We start from the raw sequence: 22,782 nt of genomic DNA on the forward strand, positions 1-22,782 counted from the left end.
CGGGACACGTTTGCCAGATTAATCCACGATTTAATAGAATCGATGATGGCTGAAGTCCTGAAGTTCCCAGTTCCCAGACACAAATATCTTGGGATTGAATGATCACAATGGTATGGTCATGGTACTCGTTGGATTCGTCTTCTCACGCTCCACAAGAATATTGAAGAAAATATACAGGGTGTCTCAAAATTCCTTCAACATTCGAAAATGGGAGGTTCCTGTGATCATTTGAAGCAACATTTTCCTGTGCAAAAATAGCGTCCGCGGCTTTGTTAAGGAGTTATTAACGAAAAACACGACTGTGCCAACACGCGTCTAGGTCGCGGCGCTCTGATTGGTCCGTGGTTTTTCGTTAATAACTCCTTGACAAAACCGCGGACGCCATTTTTGCAAAGGAAAATATTGCTTCAAATGATCTCAGAAACCTCCTATTTCCACATGTTGTATTCCGAAATATATTCTGTCACAAACACGAACGTATCCTGAATATAAGAATGCAGTTAAATGCATTGCAAATTCAATTGCACCGCAATAAACAAAAACTATTTTTCCTCACCGCACTATCAAATCTCCATAATTGATTTCGTCGGTGTTATGTGTCGCCGTGCGAAATACTAATATCGCAACCTTGGACGTTTACGAAAAAGGATCAGCAGATAAAATGAAAAACACGGAACGCATTTAAAGAATTAACGAATGCTGTTTTATTGTTCCCATTTGAAATAAACGTCCATGCGTGTCTGGTAACGAATGGAGACAATTTTTATTCCGCATAAAAATTCGCCGTGCAGTTATAAATACACCGGTGCAATCTTTCGCGTAGGTTATCGCGTAATAATTAACCGGCCGAGATAAATATAATGTCACGAAAGAAAAGGAGAAAAGCGAGCGTAAAAGAAAATGGAGGAAGGGGATAATAATCTCGCGCCGTCGAGAGCAGCGCGGGCATGCTTTTCGCTGCGCGCATACTTTCCGAATAAAAAGTGCGATGTATTATACGCGTCGCGAGCGTTAAATATTCATCGATATGATAATTCCAAGGCAGACATCAACGCCCGTGCCATTTCCATCTCAAGTCCAGTCTACCGAAGCTAAGTTTTTCGCTTCTTCTATCCATTTGTCTTTTTCACATGATCTTATCACACAGTGTGATCTTCCAGTTTTAATTTCAGCCCTCACAAACGTCCCAAAATTGCTACGGGAACACGTTCCGAAATTGTCTCGAAGACCCTCCTTAATTTCGTCTGATCCAGTTCGGATTTTCTCTATTTTTTCCGACACGATTTCGAATTTCTCTTCAAACCTACGTGGCCATATCGTAAAGTATGATCGTTCACCTTCAATTTGAGCCTGGAACGTCACAAAATTCCTACGGGAACACGTGCTAAAATTGTCTCGAAGACCCCCGTTAAACGGATACAATTTCATCTGGTCTAGTCCAGACTTTTTCAATTCTTTCCGACACGATTTCGATTTTCTTTTCAAACCTACGTGACCCTATCGTAAAAAATGATCTCCCAGCTTTAATTTCAGCCCTCAAACGTCACAAAATTCCTATGGGAACACGTTCTAAAATCGTCTCGAAGATCTGCTTGACAATTCGGTCGACCTAGTTCGGATAGTCGAGGCTCCACGAGATCGTGGATTAAACAAGCAAATCCAAACCAAAGTGCATCGTGTGGGGTATCATTTTAATCGGAAAAATGTCACGGATACGTTCGTAGAGTGTCACAAAGAAATCATTAGAAGCATGGAAGTGCTACATCGAGAAGTTAGTATCGTCTCGCCGAAGTTTTGTCAAGTGCTATTATTTTCTTCGTTTACGTAAGGTCATAGTCACGTGACTAATCCGGTAGTGGCAGAGAGAGGGGGTAACATTTCCCCTCAATTCTTGCTCCTTCCCCTGATTTGGGGACTCTAAGAGGCTCGTATCCGTTCCCGACGATTCTCCGTTTATTTACGCGATTAACCGGCGCGGCGTTTCTCAGTTATGGCACCGCGCGAGTCACCCACGCATTCATCTCTGCGTATCTCTTTTCCGTTCTCTTTTACCGTCTCCGTTTGCTCTCTTTATCCCCGTCCACGCGTTCACCCTTTGACCCGCGGCTCTGTCTCGTCGCTATAATTAGCGTCGCGAGGACGATTAATAAGAGCGATCGCAAGAAACAATCGGGAGGTTATTAACACGTTGATTGCGTTGTGCTTCTTCTTTCTCGATCAATCGTCGCCTCGACGTGCTCGTTTCACGATTTCCGGACCCATGTGCTTCAAATTGCTGCTTACACGGGAAGAACCCCAAGTGTCTGACTTCGATTTTGATAATTTTTTGTGAGACAATGGTACATTGATCCCTAATGACGTCTGCAAAATATTAAGTGTAGTTACTCAATAGTTTTGAAGATATAAACAAATAAACTTTCATACCATGTAAGCAGGTTGCGTGAAAGTTCAATTGTTCATATCTTTAAAACTATTGTGTAACTACACCTAATATTTTGCGGACGTCATTAGCGATCCATGTACCATCGTCTTACAGAAGATTATCAAAATCGAAGTCGGACACTTCGGGTCCTTCGGTTGTTACTCATCGACAATTAATACAGGGTGCGCCATTTGTAGGTACCATATGTTAAATGCTTATAAAATAGTGAAAACGTAATTAAATCGAGTTCGGTTTGCGATATTTATTTACTTTGGTTTATACCAATACAAAAAATTCATTTTTTAAATACAACGTCGGGCAAGTAATCACCTTTATGAACGACGCAAAGAAATGCTCGTTTTTGGGCATTTCCCATAACTTTTTGCAACGTTTCGGGCATTATTTCCGTTATTTCCTTACGGATTGCATCTTTCAGCTCCTGGAGGGACCGCGGCGCGCCAACATAAACTTTTGACTTTAAATATCCCCACAGAAAAAAGTCTGGAGCAGTCTGGAGGCGTCAAATCCGGCGAACGTGGAGGCCAATTGTAATCGCCATTTTTCGAGATTAAGCGATTCGGGAACAATCTTCTGAGGAGAGTCATTGTGCTGGTGTTAAGTTATTCATGGTGAATAATGGTATGAAATGAGCTGTCAAATACGCTAGAATATTCTCCGGAATGTTTACGAATAACAATTGTTTTAGCGTTTAACATATGGTACCTACAGACGGCGCACCCTGTATATTTCCCCGGCAATAATTTTCATTGACAAACCGAGTTTCACTGACAATAGTTCCAACAACAATTTATAATTGCCGATGTAGATTGTTATTTTCATCTCCAACAAACTCACGACCTTCGCATATGTTGTCAAGGACACTCTCCTGAATAACACCAAAAGGTTCTAGTCCTGGCTTATTGTTCGTTGAAACAGTGTAAATTCCCCTTAAACAATTTCTTTTATCTGAACTCCCAGCTCCGAGAAAACTCGCATAACCGAGGGGGAGCCTGATCATCGAACTCGACTCAATTATATGCTAATTGCACGAGTCGCCAGTTACTGTCCACTGGGAACAACAAAACTATAGCGACCGGTAAAAAAAGAGTTGCGGCGTCGACTGAAAAAGATTTCGCCAGAAAAAGACAGAATTTGTTTATCTTGAAGAGGGTCGGGTAATTTATTAACCAGCCTATTGTTAAAGTAGCTATCCTGACACACACACAAATATACTCACATGGAGCAAAAGTAAAGGAAAAGGGGAAAAGAGAAAGACTTGATCGTTCGGGTAAGAAAAATTCGATAAGACAGTGCTTATGATCGCAGAAGGGGCGCATAATCGTTCGATTGACCCTCCGCTCTGACTCCGACTGAACTGGCAATCAGTAATTGTGTCAGGCGACCGGCTGCCCTTGTTGACAGTGGCCGGTGTCGAGCACGCCGGTTATTGAATATTCCGAGTTCATTCTCCACTTTCGGCAGGGAAGCAACGAACCTAATCTCCTGGAGGGGGTTAAAAAAATCTAAAATCGATAAAAAGATGAATATAAAATTTTTTTCGACGTGTCTTTTCACCGATAAAATAATCTTAATTCAGTAATTTTTTAAATTAATTTTGTTTTTTTTTTTAATAAATAAATAACCAAAATATTAAAATTTTGCGGCAAGTTTCTCTTACAAATGTCCACCAACCCAGAGATGTGTCAGACTACATTTTGATAATATTGATAATGCATTTTGAGTAGTTCCAATTTTGTGGTATAAGACGGAACGCATAATTGCATTGATCTCTGCAGGCTGAGACGTGATCGGATATCGCCAATTACTCGTGGCAATCACCATCACATGTTCGACTGTGTCCCCTATCCGTTATCAGTCGACAAGCGTCTTTTTCCAGGCAGCCTGTGAAAATGTGTGCACTGCGCATCACTGTGCAGCGCAACGCTGTCATTGGTGTGCAAACAGCGTGAAACCCCGCGCGTACAAAGTTATGGCGACCACGTCACTGGATGGATTATAGTTCAGTGGCGATACACCCGGGTCAAACGCCCTATTATCGCTCGTAATGAGAGTAACTATACTTGGGGACGCCTGTGTCTCTTTCACTCGAGATAGATCCGATCCTCGTGTATCGCTCGGAGAATCACCTTCGACGGCAGATTGATCCACGAACTGCCAATTTTCACTTGCAGTAAAAATCATTTGGATGATGAAGCTTTTGCCAACGGATTCGGCACATTTTTCTGATTAAAACGAGCCCAAACACGATGCGATTCAAAACAATTTTAAAATGTCTGGGATAATTATAAATTTTTGAAAAAATAAATAACTATTTCTTGGTGGAGCTTCTGCCAGCGGATTCGGGAATCTTCTCTGATTAAAACGAGCCCAAACACGATGCAATTCCAAACAATTTAAAAATGGCTGAGATAATTATAAATTTTTGCATAAAAAATAAACTATTTCTTGGTGAAGCTTCTGCCAGCGGATTTGGGACATTTTCCTGATTAAAACGAGCCCAAACACAATGCAATTTGGATTTTGGAACCGCTTGTAATTGATAATAAAGATTCAGACACCATCAGTTCGGATAGTAGAGGTTCTGTTAAATCGTGGATTACACAGGTAAATGTGTTCCGAATTGTATCGTGCTTGGACTCATTTTACTCGGCAAAGACTCGCCTACATACTGGTGCAAGTTTTATTAAGAAACAAATCGACAACATAAAAAGTTATAACAATTTCTCGGGAAAATTGATGCGCTGAAGAGGTCTGGCTCTCCTTACGTATCATTCAGACGTATGTAAACATTTGCAAAGCCATGAAAAGCACACCGTTGTATTTAAAAAATTCGGTGCAACCGGTTTAAAGATAAGAGGAAAGATTCGTTGGAGAGTGAAATAAAAGCCTCCGAGCCCCAAGTTTATTCGCGAAATCGCCTCCGCTGGTCTGCGATCCATCGTGTGCAGTTTCTCGGCCTACATACTCCGCAATCGATGCCTCGGACAAACAGAATTCCACGCTCGAAATTAACGGAACAACAACAGCCACCGGCGACATTTTACGATCATAAACTACCGCGGTGATCGCCGCTCGAAAATAGTCGCTGAAAGTCCGCTCTCTCGGGAGTGTTTATCTTCCGCCGAAACTTCGCATACATCCTTTGAGCCAACTATTTTGTGTCCAAACAGAACGAGGAGGGAAATACGGTGAATGGTGGGATGGACGACGTCGTGACGTCGCTAGGGTAGAATACCGTTCGCGAGATATTTATGATACTGATCTGCCAGCTCGGCTCGGTGGCCAAGTGATATTGATCGATAATAGCCGGACCGACCCATCGACAGCAGGAGAAATTGGGCGACTAATTTTCAACGGACTTCTTCTAAACAGACCGTTGGTGTGATTCATTGTACGTGAAAAGTTTATGTATTTACATGGTACTCGTATTTAGTAGCCAACAGATTCCCACTATCGGGTCAATAATTCTTGTTTCTTGTTCCGATACATTTCCCTATGGATGCATCTATTACAGTACAGCGGCATTAATTAATTTTAAATAAAATATAATAAATAAATTTTAAATAAAATTATTTGTTGAAACTCTCAGCAACACAGTTGTCACATTTTTCCAATTAAAACAAGTCCAAACACGACATAATTCGAAAGATTCGCGGTCTACAGATCAGTACGGATAAGAGAGGCTCCACACTTTCGCGGATTAAGCAGCCAAACGCAAACCAAACTGTACCGTGTTTCGTATCATTTCACTCGGGAAAGCGTCGCCGATGTGTCAATAAAAGTCTCTCTCAAAGAATATCAGTAACCCTGAATAAATATTTGAAAACCACATTTTCGACAAGTGGACAGGCCTTGTCCAAGTGATGTGTAAAAGAAACTATTATAGCACATTCCGACGCAGCTGTTCCTCCGAGGAACCATGGATCGATGAAAGAAGGCAAAGAAAGCGAGAAGACGTCAGCTGATGATCGCGGCATTCCGCGCAGGGAACAACGCAACAACCAGACACGTGGAATGATTCGCAGCATCCGATGATGACACTATCACACGTCAATCACGTGCACCTTCAGCGTGGCCAGCTTGTTTTCCGTCGACCCGCTAATTCGGTTCGCGAAATTCTTTGGCGGCTGTTTGATAGTAAACAAAGCTTGTCAGAAACGCGAGGCGAATTTCGTCCACCAAAAAATGGGGGGATGCAGATTCTGTCTGCGGATCTTTATGCAAAATTGTCTGCATCGATTGCAAAATATTCAGGGTGTCTCAAAATTCCGTCAACATGCGGAAATAAGAGGCTCCTGAGATCATTTGAAGCAGCATTTTCCTTTGCAGAAATGGCGCCGCGGTTTTGTTAAGGAATTATTAACGAAAAACACGGACCAATCAGAGCACGACGTAGACACGTGTTGGCACAGTCGTGTTTTCGTCAATAACTCCTTAACAAAGCCGCGGATGCCATTCTTGCAAAGGAAAATGTTGCTCCAAATGATCTCAGGAATTGAAGCAATTTTGAGGATGTTGAAGGAATTCTGAGACACCCTGTACAAACTAAATTGAATGTTATTTCTTCCCTTAAGGGAACATTAAGCATAAAGCTGCGACAGCTACATACTGCCGTATAATGCAAATTACGCCTTGTAAACGGAAAAATAGGACTTTTGAGGGCGATTGCGGCCTAGATTGATCTTTTATCTAGCACTTTTCACTACTGAAAAACCTTATCTTTGTATTATTGAAATATGAGAAGGCGCATCCCTTAATAATGTTAATAGACGAGAAATCATATATTGACGTCTTCAATTTTCGAAATTTTGCAACATATTTGAATTTTATCTCCTCAATTTTCCTATAAATGCTATATTAAAGAAATCATATTGTGTTGACATCTTCAATTTTCAAAATCTTCCAACAAATTTGAATTTCATCTACTCAATTTTCCTATAAATGCTATATTAGAGAAATCATATTGTATTGACATCGTCAATTTACAGAATTTTCCAACAATTTTGAATTACATCTACTTAATTGTCCTATAAATCCTATATTAGAGAAATCATATTGTATTGACATCTTCAATTTTCAAAATTTTCCAATAATTTTGAACTTCATCTCGTCAATTTTACTATAAATACTCGTCACGTTCGCAGTCCCTGCGAGGCTTATGATCGATGGCGGATTCGAGTTAAAAAACGGGGAGGGGGGGGGGGGATTTTGAGGTGTTTTTCCGAGTGGAGAAGAGGGACTCGCGAGAGCGGATAAAATGATCGAGGTGAAACGGTCGATTAGAGACGTTGATTCGGCCGGTGGCTCGCATAATTGATTATTACGTAAACTTCTGACCCACATGTTCTCCTCGAGAGATCGCGGAGCCACGAATACGATCGAACAAGCAGGAAACAGCGCATCGCCAGCAATAAGAGCAACGATTATATTCGCTCGCATAAACGCCCACGCGCCGCGTCGTGCGACTTCAAAAGTCGAAAGCGTACGGAATCGGATCGATTCGATTGATAGTCGACGACGGCCGAGATCACCGCTTAAAAACGCATCTGTTACTCGACTTTCGACTGACCCAGTTTCCTTGTTTCCACACGATACGCCTAATTGGCGAGTTAGGGGCACAGAGAGATAGACTGCGCCGAGATAAAACTGGCGATGTTTTAGAGACTCCTCATGATCTAGCTAGATCTGCCTCGGCGATCCGGCGATTCGGTCCACTTACTTACGTCTGTAGGTGTGCACACGCGATCCTTGTTTTCGTTCGATCGACGCAGGATAACCTCTAAATTAGCGAACCAATTTTATCCGGAATATTTCGACTCTCGAAAATTCAGAATATTCAAGTTTCTATAACTTGTTCGTTTTCGAAGATTTTCGAATGAAGCTTCCGCCGATCTATTCGGCATACTTTTCCGATTAAAATGAGCCTAAGTACGACATAATCGGATACCAGATAACCGTTCCATAGTCTAAACAGTGGCATCTCGTAGGCCGTTCGGATAAGAGAGACTTTACTCTTTCGTGGATTACACAGGTAAATACAATGCGAATTGCATCGTGTTTGGTATCATTTTAACCGGACAACTGTCGCGCGTATGCTGATAAAACTTTCATTGATATATCATTCGGATTAAACATGTTGCATCACGTTTTGTATACTCACTACCATTTTCTACGTTCAAGGGGGATTAGGATTGCTTTCTGGGACCAGTGGCGTCACTCCGTTATCGTTCCCATTGACATCTATCGGGTGAACGAAAAACGTTCCTTCCTCTATGATCTAACCGCTCTTATCTTCGCGTTCCAGCGTGCGTGCGGTATCTGAAGACCTCTTTTTCGTGGCCGATTACGTTATTTATACGCGGTGACGGCAATACTATCTATCTAGCTCGAAAACTGCATGGCGGGCCGGTTGTTTATCTGCAGAACGCGGGCGAATCGTCGACGACGTCGCGACGCTTTTAACAATATTGCACAGCAATATTGTCTTCTGCTGGCCGGTTTCATCCAGCAACTGGACGGATTCGCATTGTTTGTCACGCTCGGTTCAGTACAATATTATCTGCCACGGCCGACCGCCACGAGTTACACACCCGCTTATCAACTCGCCGTTTCGTTTCCCTCCCTCATTATACTTACAATTAGCTTTGGCCAACAATTATCTCCGGAGCTCTTCGTTTCATACTTCACTGCGACCCGATGCAAGCTGTTGTGTCTAGGACAAAAGGAAATCGCGGAGCGGACCTCGTTCGAGGGTCAACGTTACCACGAACGTGTTTCAATGAATCGCGTGAATGGGTCTCGGGAATTGTGAATCGACCGCAATGTTGCGACAAGTACTGTGTTGACAAGGGATTCTTTGTCCCGGAAGAACAGTCGAACTTGAGTGAAGCTGGGAAGAATCATTCTTTAAGTTGATCGGTACTTTTATATACGACACCCTATATATTTTATTCAATATTCTTGTGGAGCGCGAGAAGACGAATCCAAAGAGTACCATGATCATACCATTGTGATCGTTCAATCCCAAGATATTTGTGTCTGGAAGTTCATCAGAAATCGCGAAGCTGACCTCGTTTTCCGTTGATAATAACTTAATTAAGCCACGTAGAACATTTCTGCAAAGGAAAAAGTTTCTGCAAATTACCTCCGGAATCATCTCAAGGAGGTACAACATTTCTAGGACACCCTGTACAGCTAAAATATCTTGGACAAAAATGAACGACGGGTGACAAAAGTACAAGTTCCAAGATTTAAAATGAGTCTAGGTATATTACTGTACTATTTTTTTTAACGAAATTATCATAGTTCAAAGTTCAACAATTTCTCGAAAATGGGAAATTCAATTACTTCTCGAATCCACAGTTTCCAAATTTTTGGAATGGGACCTTGCAAATATGGAAATGATTGAACTGTTTATTTTATTCGCCAGTTTTTGCACACTGTACATAAATAAACACGGACAGTCCAGCCGTAAATCATAAGTGGCGTTTTGAAAAAGAAGCAGGACACTTTTGCAAGTAATATCAATCTATTGCGTCAAGGAATAGGTCAAGATCCGTGAAAAAATATAGCGGTCACATTTTTTTCAAAGTTCAGCAGACAATGTCTCTTTGACTTTTCATTAGAACATCGGACGTCACTTGCTGTGCAACTCGTAAAATATTTCATCATTTCGTGTTCAATTTCAATATCGAAAACTGATTCGTTAAAGTTGCACAAAAATTCAGATTACATTTAAAAGCAATACATTTAAAAAGAACTACACGTTGTATCAAATAAATCATTAAAAATATACCATATCTCTAAAAAAAAAAGTAGACTGCACTAAATAGATTATTAAGGATACCACATTTTTTCAAAAATGCACTTCGCATTTAATGGAATATTAAAACTACCACATTTCTCAAAAATACACTGCACTAGACAAAATATTAAAAGGAACTCGTTTCTCCAAAAATAAGCATTGCATTAAAATTTATCAGATATTATTATAAAATAAATATTGAAAACGCTATACTGACGACAAAACAAAAAGCATAGCAAACGGTGTTAATAGTACACAGTTTTATCAATTACACTGTTTCCCCCGTTTCCCGTTATGCAATTCGAATGATGCAACAGTGAAAAACAATGATGTCAGCGCATCACGAAGCACGTGGCAAACAAGTGGAATATTTTTTGAATTTTTGTAGGACTAACAAAAGGGAAGGACCCCAAGTGTCAGACTTCGATTTAGATAATTTTTTGTGAGATGATGCTACATGGATTCCTAATTATGTATGCAAAATATTAGGTGTAGTTACTCAATAGTTTCAAAGATATGAACAACTAAAGTTTCATACTTGCGAATCACGCAACCTGCTTACACGGCTAATGGAAAGGTATGAAACTTTAATTGTTTATATCTTTAAAACTATTGAGTAACTACATCCAATATTTTGCATACATAATTAGGGATCCATGTACCATCATCTCACAAAAACTTATCAAAATCGAAGTCGGACACTTGGGGTCCTTCCCTTGTAAGTACAGTGGCCCTTGCTCGTTACACGAAATAGGACCTCAAAAAAATCGTGATTGGAAAAGATTGCATCCATCTACCTTTCTCCCACCACGAGTTCAAGGTTGTGTAACTCGCTAGTGTGGGGGACGCTACCGTATCGAAAGCAGAGGTAATAATTGAAATAATAATTTGCTCGATGGAATGACGATATGCTCGCTGGTATGTTTTTCTTTGTCGCGAGCCTGCCGACGTTCTTATTTGGAACGCAGGTGGATTGTATAACGCGATTATAATTTAAAATTCTCGAAGCCAAGTTCGATACTTTAGACTTCTTTTTCATGCTCGTTGCCGCTGCAAAAAGATTGGCATAGTGGAAAATGAGACCTGCTTGTTTTCGATAGGAATTAATTTAACCCTTCACCAGACAGAATAACAATACAAAAAAGAAGGTTTAGATGTGCAAGAAAATAGTATACACGCAGAAGGAAGTTATTATATACAGCTGAAATTAATTATAATACATTTAACGCGAATGCTTATGCAAAATAAAAATTGCGTCTGTCAATTGCAAGGTACAGGAGTCATTATTATACATAGAGTTGAAAACAATACGAGTGTTAAACTTAAACAATTTTTTTACTGTTTAGCATTGTATGTCGAATCTATTGACTTTTGAAGAAATAATTGGTGATGCAATCACGTGATGGAGGACAGTAGCAATTCTAGAAAAAACGTTTTCCTTGTTTCTCACTTTGTTATTCGTTCATTATGCGATCTTGCTTTTTAGAGGGTGATGGTTTTTGAATATGGAAAGGTGGACGGTCCCAAAACGACCTATTCAAAGTTCCTCGCTCGTTTATACCGACTGTTATTTCTCTGTGAGCATAGCGCTATACATACAAATCGCACAAATACACGACTAGATCACTATGCCAGATAGACATAGACGGCCCTACTAACAGGTTGGCGCCGCTCTTCGCAAACACGAAGACGGAACACGTGCCACCAAGGGAACACGACCTCGAAATCGGATGAAGGAGAAGGTAGAACAACACTTTGCATCATCGCTAACCCAGCGACCTCAAAAATTCCAACAAAACATAGCAATTTAATCAACGCTTCGAGAGCTGCCAAAATTTCCATCAAACCCAAGCGATTTATGTAGCAACCAACATTTTCTATCATTTCGTACCACAAAAAGTATTTAAACTTCGATATATTTAAATTTTTATAATTTCGTTTAAAAAAGTAACACGACATTAAACCGGGACTCATTTTAAAGCTTGAACATTCTACTTTCGCTCATTATTGTTCATATTTTCCTTTAAAATAGTTCTACATAATGCAGCAGGTGGAAAACTGATGATCCATTTTTCCTCAAAAATTCTACAAATTCAAACTTTCTTGTCACGAGTTATTCTTTTATCTTACTTTTATAGACATATTCCTGACACTTTGCCAATCAAAATGATTCCAAACACGAGACAATTCGGTTCATATTTACTTCTGTAATCCACGATCGACTGGAGTGGATTATCCGAATCGATGATATCTTTGATCTTCAAACTGTTATAACTTTGCAAAGAAAAATCGTAGAATGACCGCACTTGGCTCATTTTAAAGGTTGAAGTATCTACTTTCGAATCCCATCATTCACTTTCTCCGAAAAAATTCTGTCATGCTATAGTCGATGGAAAACTGAAGGCACATTTTTACGATATTCTCGAAAATGCTACAAATTCAAACCTCTGTGAAAACATTAAACAATTTTTTCCAAAAATAAAACCACCACAGATTTGAAGATTGAAGTCTCCTCTGTACAACGAGTCCTCAAAAATTCAGGTACGTTTTTTGTTCACCATTTATGGGATAAAAACGAGGACTAAGTTTGGTCGTCATTTTTAACAAAATTATTAATTATTCAATTTCAGGAATCTCTCTGGTATGTGTATTCAACGTTCAAATTCTTCGCGTTCGCGAAAGAGAGCGGCATCGGGATTTAATCCAACTGGTTTCGGAACAACGGGGCAACCATTAGGGTTATTGATAGTCCCGTAAAACCGCATCGGCAATATGTCTGTCGTGTCTCAAAGTCGGCAGGCTACTTTACTTACGATATAAATAGACCGAGTCAAGGAACGTGCTCGCGAGCAAACGACGGAATAAATTATGGACGATAATTCATTGGCAGTCGCGAGTCAAAACTGGAAAAAAGGAGAAAAGCCACGCATAGCATTCCTGATCAAAGGCATGATTTAATGAACACTACATAGAATCCTCCGGGGCACCCTAATCTCTACGAGTTTTGTAAAGAAACAACTTCATTCAAAATTAATTTTTTAAAAAACAACTTATTTATAAACCATTTTCGGTCGGAGCTATTTGAACTCGAAAATTAAACATTTCTTCCGATCTAGAATAATTTCATCCTAAATTGATATAGTACCTCATACAACACTTACATGTTTCGTAATCGGTCAGATGCCAAAATATTTAGTAATGTAAAGAACATTTTGAGAATAATGGTACAGCAACTTTTAGTGGTGACTCTGGGTCACCACTCGGGTGCTAAGGGTTAATAATAACAACAAATTAATATTGGGTATTCTTTATGCAGGCGATGAATTTTAATGAATAAAATATTTCGGTAAACTTTACTTTACCGGACTCAAAATTTCTACCTTTCTGCTATAAAATATGATGTATTTGTACCTGTGGCGGCTGCAGATCGAAGTATCGATCCTGTAGGATCAATAGTTCAGGAGTTATGCTTGCTTAAAGTTGAGCAATCTGCGATGTTTTTGACAGGTAAGGGCGCCGCTATATTGGTTTGTAGTGACGGTTGCGCGCCGCTTACCGAGCAAAACAATTAATTAGTGGTAAGCTGTTCGCGGTCGTCACTATAAACCTATATGGCGTCGGCGCCCTTACCTGTCAAAATCACTGCAGATTGCTCAACTTTAAGCAAGCATAACTCCTGAACTATTGATCCTACAGTATCGAAACTTCGATCTGCAGCCGCCCTGGATAAAAATCTACTGAATTACATACTAAATACATCATAATTTATCGGAGAAAGGCACAAATTTGAGTCCGGTAAAGTAAAGAGCAGCCAAATATTTTCTCATTGATTCTTTTTGGCAAAAGATCATCGTACAAACAGGAAAATATCTTATTCGTTAAAGTTTATTGCTTGGGTAAAAGAATTGGGCTCTATTTTTCACCTTAAATACCGAAATTACTATCTTGCCAATTCAATAGTAACAAAAAAATAAGATAGATCGACGAATTTTCACTGTCCACGAGCGTACGCGATCTAGATAGTAGCGTGAATGTTTATAAATAAAACAGACTTTCGATTTTCAAGTATAGAATGCGGGAAAATTGAATCGGCGTCGATTATATTATATCGAAGAAACCGGCGTCGTAACGGGAACAATCTTTACGGCCTACAACCGCAATGACCCGGTAATTTCAATCTGAGTACGACCGCAACTAATTACCACGCACTTCTACGCAACGGCCACGGTCTGTGCTACGTGCGTGTGCATTTGTGTGCGGTATACTGAACGTTCGTGGACCGATCCGATCGCTTTCATTAGCATCTCGCCGGTGTACCAGCTGCGAGTGCACTCGTCACAGTATATCGGTGCGAGTAATCTGGACGTTAGGCGATCGAATATCGTTCCAGATGTGCACACCGTGTCATAATGTGCTGCTCTGCGAATTTCTGCGACTCCGGTATACTAAACGACACCCTTCTACGTGCCCATTTTCCTCAAAAATCTATTTGCCATTCTTCACGCTACTATAGTGTGTGCTTCATACTATATTATACTTTATGCTGTGGGATATTCCTCTCACTATATCATATTTTATACTATAGGATATTCTTCATACTATACTGAATTTTTATACTATACCATATTCTTCGTACTGTATTATATTTTATACTATAGGATATTCTTCATACTGTACTGTATTTTATACTATAGGATATTATTCATACTATACTGTATCATACATATTTTATGCTACAGTATGTTCATGACACTATATTACATTTTATACTATAGGATATTCTTCATACTATATTTTATAGAATAGGATATTCTTCATACTATACTGTATTATGTGTGTTTCATAATATAGTATATTCTTCTCACTATATCATATTTTATACTATAGGATATTCTTCATACTATACTGAATTATATTTATTATATATTTTATACTATAGGATATTCTTCATACTGTACTGTATTTTATACTATAGGATATTATTCATACTATACTGTATTATACATATTTTATGCTACAGTATGTTCATGACACTATATTAAATTTTATACTATGTGATAGACTATATTATACTTTATACTTCATACCATATTGTGTTTTATACTATAGTATGTGTATTCATTATACTATGTATATTGTATTTTATACCATACACAATATATTCTTTATGCAACTGTGCTACTCCTTCACTGTTTTAGTTTCAACTGCTATTTCCAGCGTCACCCTAATCTTTCATTTTCAGTTCTTTCTCTTTCTTCTCCTTCCTCTCTTTTTCGCCTTGCTCTTCAGCGACCGTTTCTTCTCTTCTCATTTTTTCTTCTCCCCAGATCCCGAGCTCTTCAGCTTCCCTCCTCCCGACTTCTCTTACTCTTTCGCTTTTTTCTTCTTTCTTTCGCTTCCCCTCTAACCCCTCCTACCCCAGTACCATCGTCGCTACACTTCCCTCGATTGCCAACACGTGGCCACAATGAAACGATTGTTCCCTCGAGCTGATGCGAAGATGCGAGCCGATAAGAGCGACGCAGAAGTGGTTCATTGGGCGCAAGTGTCCCGCATAAACGCGAACGTATGTATATCGCATTCAATGTTTGTTTAATTACGTTCGCCGAGCGGTGCTGCGAGCAGACCCGCATTGCGTTTCCCGTTTTACTGTTAGCTAGTCCGAGGTCAGTTTTCCGAGCGTCCGCCGAGCAATTCGCTATATTTATCGCGACCTGGCCACGGACACGCAGTTTTTTTAACGGTTGTCAACAAATTAATTGCACCGGCGAACGCTAACACTAGTCTGCGAACGATGAACATATGTACACTTTCAGGCTCTCGGGATCCTGTTCGAGACGAATTTAATTGATAAAAACGTGATGCTAATAAAATCTTCGTTGGACAATGTGAAAACAGTGCGAACCAATTTATCTTATAAAACGGAAACGGAGAAGTTAAATATACCAATGCCGACTGAATGACCGGTTTAGAATTGTATATTTTAGTATTGCTGAAATTAGAAAGTTGCATCGATAGGAAATGATAACGCCAATTACTAGACTGCGTACATAATCTGGTGCAGTTTAATATAGTTGAAAGATTAAGTTGATTTAATTAGTCCAATATATTATAACTATAATAACTATAAATAACTATAAAAATATATTATAGTTATAATATATTGGACTAATGTAAAGTTTACGAGTGGCTACTTTGTTGATTCAATTTATTTCTCAATAAAAAGTGGAAACGAGGAAAATATAACTATACAGGGTGTACATTATGAAACGTTACAGACGAATATCTCCAAAAATATTGATCATACGCAAAAATGTTTCAAATGGAGGTTGTTCAGTACCGAGGGGGACATCATGCGGTGGGGCTTTTATTTTTACCGGTTGACACTGCAAGGTGAAGTCAAGGTCAACTTCCTTCTTTTAAATGGAATGTCCTATTTTTTATACCATAGATCGATAGGGTATCAAATTCCGAGTATAAGAGTGTTGACCTTCATATGCCCTAAACCTAATAGTTAACGAGATATTATCCAAAGAAAGAAAATTATTTCGATAATATCTCGTTAACTATTAGATTTAGGACATATGGAGGTCAATAAATTTTTTCACTCAGAATTCGATAGTCAATCGATTCATGATACAGAAAGTAGGTGTTTCCATTTAAAAAAGTCAAGGTGACCTTCTCCTCACCTTTGAGTGTCCATCGGGAAAAATAAAAATCCCACCACATGATGTCCTCCTCGGTACTGAACAACTTTCATCTCAAACATTTTTGTGTACAATCAATATTTTTGGAGATATTCGCCTGTAACGCTTTATAATGTAAACATACATTATTTCCAACCTATTAAAATTATCAAGATGGAAAGTACATTTAATTATAGGTATGGTTCGCAGCATTTTAACGACCAATTTATTGTAGCTAGCTTATTATTGTTCGCCGTGGCTAATTGTTCATCAGCGGACTCTCAAATAATCGCATTAGGTAATAACTGTTGTCCCAAGTGATTTATCTATATGATCCACACCGATTTTCCAGGCGATAATTCCTCGCTGGACCTTGAGGCATTCTTGAACATCGGCCGTAAACAAATTATGACCACTCCGGTGACTCCGTATCAACAATTCGAGGTTCTCTGTAAATCTCCTGATCTTAATTTTTGCTAATAACCTCGAGCAAGATTGTATCTCTTTTTGGTCGTAAATCGTCGGTGGATTTTTGTGCAAAATAAAAATCGTTTACATCCACCGCAAAACAATGGAACCGAACAGAAATGTATTTTAACTAACTTCCACGTAATTGTAAATATCAAATATATGAATAAACATTTTTCTATGTAAATCATAAGTAGCAGAAAGAAGAAAAAATTTTTTAAACTGCAATATTGTTGAATGTTCTTAGTCTTCAGCATTATTCAGCAAGTATAATTCCACTGAAAAATGGACTCCACTGGTTTTTGCAATCGAGGCCTCCGATTGGCATTCGCAAGACAACGTGTGAAGGTCCGCGAATTTGCACACAATGTGCAAAAGAGTATCGCGTGATATTTCGGGGAGACCAAACTCTTTGAAAAACAGGAAAGAGATAATTAGAGAGAAGTTCGTAATTATTGAGTCCATAAGTTTATTAATAGATAATAACCCAGGCCCTAATTCACGACCCCCACTACCAGTGTACCGTTTGCCCCACTACCAACTCCCCCCACTGCTTTGCCCTCACGTGACTGCGAAGATACGATCTCGTACGTCCACAACCACCTCCTACATTCTACAGGAATTTGGTGGGGAGGACCCAGGAGTGGGGAGAGGAGTTGTCTGTGGCTCGCAAGCCGCAAGTTGCCCATGCCTGGTCCAATTATCTATAGGATTGAACATCTACCAAAATACTGACACTCAATTCATCTAAATTTAAAAAATTCCACAACGAAGCATTTTTCTGCAAAATCAAAATCGTCTGCATCAATTGCAAGACACAGGAGCTACATAAACATTAGTTTCCTTTTCGATCATTTTAACCGGTTGAAAATAATGAAACCATCTTCTCTGATTCCTTGAATGTTTTTACATTGCACACTTTTCCCATGAATGCGTAAAATCTGATCGCTAATGTCCCGGACACGATTTCGTAAAGTAAAAGCGTAAGATGTCCCGTCGTTAACCCTATTAGCGCCTCTTCAGGGTGTCATTAACCGAAACGATCCTGACTAACGTACGTACGTTCTCGTGTATACGAGGATCGTTTACTTTCACCGAAAAGCCGCTTTTACTCTCTTGGACCTTGGCTACGCTGCACTATAGTTCGCTCTTTCGCTCGCAAGACACACGACCTCGATGCTCTCGTGCAGGCTCCGCCGCTTGAATATGCATGCAAATTCCATCCTGTTTACAACGAGTATCTGGCAACCGGTCGACCGATCGCTGCGGGTGACACAGATATTTTCTTAACCTCTAAAGACACCTACGGTGCCGGTTTCTGCACGCCGCGTCGTGCCTCGCAGCATAGCCGGTTATGCATAAGAGAGCTTATATGCAAACAAAGACTATTCCGCGGGACAGACTTGGATCCCAGGGCCCGGGAACCAGTTGTTACGCAAGAACGTGTTAACGGAGTGTCGCTCCAGCCTGTTGCTGAATTATCCAGAAATTTTTCCCGACCCATTTCCCCCTGCATCATCGAGAACCACCTTCTGACGAGTCGTCGATCTTCATTCAGACTCGTCTTCATCCAACTTTTCGCTTCGGCGTAACAACATTCTTGCTTTCTCTTGGATATTCTTGTAGAGCATGAAAAGACGATTCCAACGAGTACCATGAACGTACCATTACGATCGTTCGATCTCGAGATATTCGTATATCAAGGAAACAAACCTAACTCAAAGCCTACCTTCGGTCTTATCTTAATGGTATAGTCATGGTACTCGTTGGACTCATCTTTTCACGCTCTACAAGAATATCGGAGAAAACTATACTGTTCACATGAAATTTTTCATGAATTTATCAAGCATGGATATCTCGAGGTAGAATGATCCTAATGGTACGGTCATGGTAGTCGTTGGACTCGTCTTTGCACGCTCTACAATATCGAAGAAAGGACACGTTTCATTTTAAAAAATACCATACTACTTGAGTTTTGATGGATGCGCTCATTACGAACAGCATTGTCATCGGAACTTTCGGGACCACAGGTGCGAACCGTGTTCCGATAGAAACGAGGTCGTCGATCGTTCACTGTCCGATCGAGGTTCGTGCGCGTATGACCACGCACGACATTCGCGAATTTCCGAGTTGCGACAAGCTTCCCAGAATTCGGGTTAATGGTTTTTGGCAGAGCATGCTCTCGCGGACCGGTCGTTGAGCTCGGGAAAATTTATAAAGGATGACGAAATTCATTCCAAAATTTCGAGGCAACAATATCGGTCCTCGCTCGCGCGTAACTCGCCGCGAATTATGCAGCCCGGCTGAAATAGAAACCGAGTTTGAAACATTTTGAAACTGCATACGACGAATCTCTCATATACGAAGTTATATATTTTGAGCTTGTGGATATTTTGCATAACAAAAATATTCACCAGACACGAACGAATCTTAGATATTATTATAGACCAGGAAAAGACTAATCCAATGAGTATAATGACGATACACTTGAGACGATTCAATCTCGAGATATTCGCGCTGGAGAAAATAAACCTAACCTAAATCTTCTGTTCCTACTCCTATAAAGAATACCTTGAGATTGAATGATCGAAATGGTATGGTCATTATACTCGTTGGATTCGTCTTCTTAAGCCCTACAAGAATATCGCAACAAGCATATAGGGTGTCGCGTAAAAAAGTATCGACCACCGACAAATTATCAAATGGAGATTGAATGAAATGTAGGAGAATGTGTTTTACAGCATTTCGAAAGACTGGTGACTCTATTCATGCGATATCAGTCGGCAATATCGTAACACAGTGTGAAATAGCGGAACGAAACGCGAGATTGAGACTCGCAGACAGAGATTGTCAGAGACAAAGGGTTCGATGGCCGAGTTAAGTAGATAATGTCTAATGTCGTCGTAGAATTGAAGGAAATTATTCCGCGAGCAGGATTGCGTAATGTGGAGAACGCGATTATGCGGCTTAGAACGAGTCTAGGTAAATGGACATAGGCATAGGCGTAGAATTATTATTTCTCGAAACTGGTCTGGTGAAATAATTTTCATATAGTTCGGTTAAAAAACTATAAAAACGAAACACACACACACACACACACGTACAATAATATAAAGTATATATATATATAAAATAATACAATTTTATTTTATTTTCTATTTTTAATGGCTAAAAAAATTGAACCTGATGGTCACTGATTTTGTAAATTGCTATTTGCAACAAAATGAGAGAAAAGGCTAGCTAGATCGGATCGTGAGAGGATCGAGAGATCAACGTCTCCGACGCGTGACCTTAAGCTTGATTCATCGAACGGCGATTGCATCTGGAAATCGATGGATTCAACATCACCTGGAGCATTCACCTTGTAGATCACAATGTTCTCGTATCACAGCGTTGAACAATGACCGATGAGTGTGTTCGCATCGGGAAATCCGATACAGGTTTTCCCGGAATAGGCGGACAACTCTCGTCATATAATTAGAAGTGTTCGCGGAATTGTTTGTCAGCAGACGTTACGGCGATCCCGTCCGCTAGATCCAATTCGAATGAAAAGATCTGCTTTTCAATGTAATCTAGCGACGAGGATTTCTGGAAATCGTGTCGGTGAAAGGGGAAAACAAAATCCAGAAGATAAACCGCGCTATGGTTCACCGGCAGCCTCGTTTCGTCGCTGATAAAGAGATTGCTTCGGTGAGACAATACGAATTTAATCGCACGAATCCGTTATTTTTAAACATTTTTTTGTGCAACTTTTACCGGCGCATCCGTGACATTTCTCTTATTTGAATGAGCCCAAGCACGATACGATTCGGATCATAATTAATCGTTTAATACACGATTTAATGGAACGTCGCTTATCCGAACCGTGGATCTCTGAATACTTCATTATTGAATTGAAGTGTTTAATACTACTCAATTGCATCGTGCGAGGTATCATTTTAATCGAGAAGGAGTCAGAATTGTGTTGCCAAAAGGTTCATTAATAAATTATTGGATATAAACAAGTTCTGTTATGTTTTCACTAGCCATGTTTAGCTCCTTCTATTTCGGTCCGGAAGTGTCCACGTTTGGTAATTTGAGGACAGTGCATAAATAATTGCACTTCGACATTGAGGAGCAATTACAATAAATTAAAGAATGGACAGCTGCGGCTGGCGAAGTTGACAAACGAGCCGGAGGCGTGGCAGGTGTGGATACAACTTTAATTGGTGTTAATAATGAAAAAGGACGTTTTCAATGGCTTTCGCAAGAACCGGTATTTATGACGTTTTGAACAGTCGGGCAGGTTTATCGACTCGTAAACGCGGACAGTTGTAGCTGGTTATGGGACGAGGACTTTCGGTTTAGATGATGGTTTGATGATCGTTTGATAGGCAGAGGGAGAGAGAATATTCCACACTCGCAGCAACTACCAGAGGATAGTAATGGTTATCGTACTTATATGTATAAAATTACAATAAATCGTCACTGTCACGTCAAATGTCGGCACATTTTCCAATAAAAAGAATATTCTACAGTCGATCCATCCAGTCGAAAGACCCACACATTTTCAAATCCTCGAAAATTCCTACTATTTATCTAAAGAAAAAAATTAGAATGGAATAAAAGTGACTTCAAGGTCACTGTCACGTTAAATGTCGATATTTTCCAATAAAAAATATACCACTCTACAGTCGATCCATTCAGTTAAAAAATACCCATTTTCAAATTCTTGAAAATTCCCATTATTTATCTAAAAAAACAAATAAAAACGAATTGTAGTTGACTTCAAGGTCACTGTAACGTTAAATGTCGCTATCTTTCAAATTAAAAAGTACCAGTCAAAAAATACCCATTTTCAAATCCTTAAAAATTCCCATTATTTATCTAAAAAAGAATTAAGAACGAATTGCAGGCGACTTCAAGGTCACCGTGTTCAGTAAAAGGATCAGTGTGCCCCATGTTCACACGAGCCATTAACATCTGTGTTGCACAGTGTAGATTCAGCATAATCCGAAAAACGAATTCCGAGACATGCGCGAAGTGTTTCATGGTAGTCGAGAAGGGATAAGTTTTGAAACTGTTTACTCGCATCAACAACGTTCCACGAGGCTCTTGAAGCCTTCTTATTGGTTTCGCCTGCAACCTTTTTCGTCGGGATTACATAACCTATCCCCTCCTCAAGTAGCTTAATCTACCCATACCCACGGCACCGTAAACGAACACCTAATCTGCGATTCGAAGCACGTATCTCCTCAGATTCTGCTTAGAATTTCTAAGCTGCCGTGAAATTTCGTGTCTGCATGCTTGAAGACCGACGGTCTTCGTGTAACAGTTATATGCTCGGAAAATGGCCTTACACGAACGTGATAAAACGGGGCAAATTTAATTTACAGTAATAT

The 22,782-nt window shown here is 39.8% G+C and overlaps 1 protein-coding gene and 1 long non-coding RNA gene across 6 annotated transcripts in view; one reads left to right on the top strand and one right to left on the bottom strand.

Annotated features, from left to right (window-relative positions):
- The window catches only part of LOC143213117 (uncharacterized), a 38,629-nt gene extending 18,102 nt beyond the window's left edge, over positions 1-20,527 (top strand). Inside the window, exons 2-3 of the long non-coding RNA XR_013009870.1 lie at positions 15,446-15,813; positions 17,286-20,527. This is a non-coding gene — a long non-coding RNA (uncharacterized LOC143213117). The remainder of the gene's footprint in view (positions 1-15,445; positions 15,814-17,285) is intronic.
- Sesn (Sestrin) overlaps positions 1-22,782 on the bottom strand; it is a 214,447-nt gene that overhangs the window by 121,601 nt on the left and 70,064 nt on the right. The gene's annotated exons all lie outside the window — the stretch shown is intronic.

This window comes from Lasioglossum baleicum, chromosome 10 (genome assembly GCF_051020765.1).
Source record: "Lasioglossum baleicum chromosome 10, iyLasBale1, whole genome shotgun sequence".
In the NCBI taxonomy this organism is placed as follows: Eukaryota; Metazoa; Arthropoda; class Insecta; order Hymenoptera; family Halictidae; genus Lasioglossum; species Lasioglossum baleicum.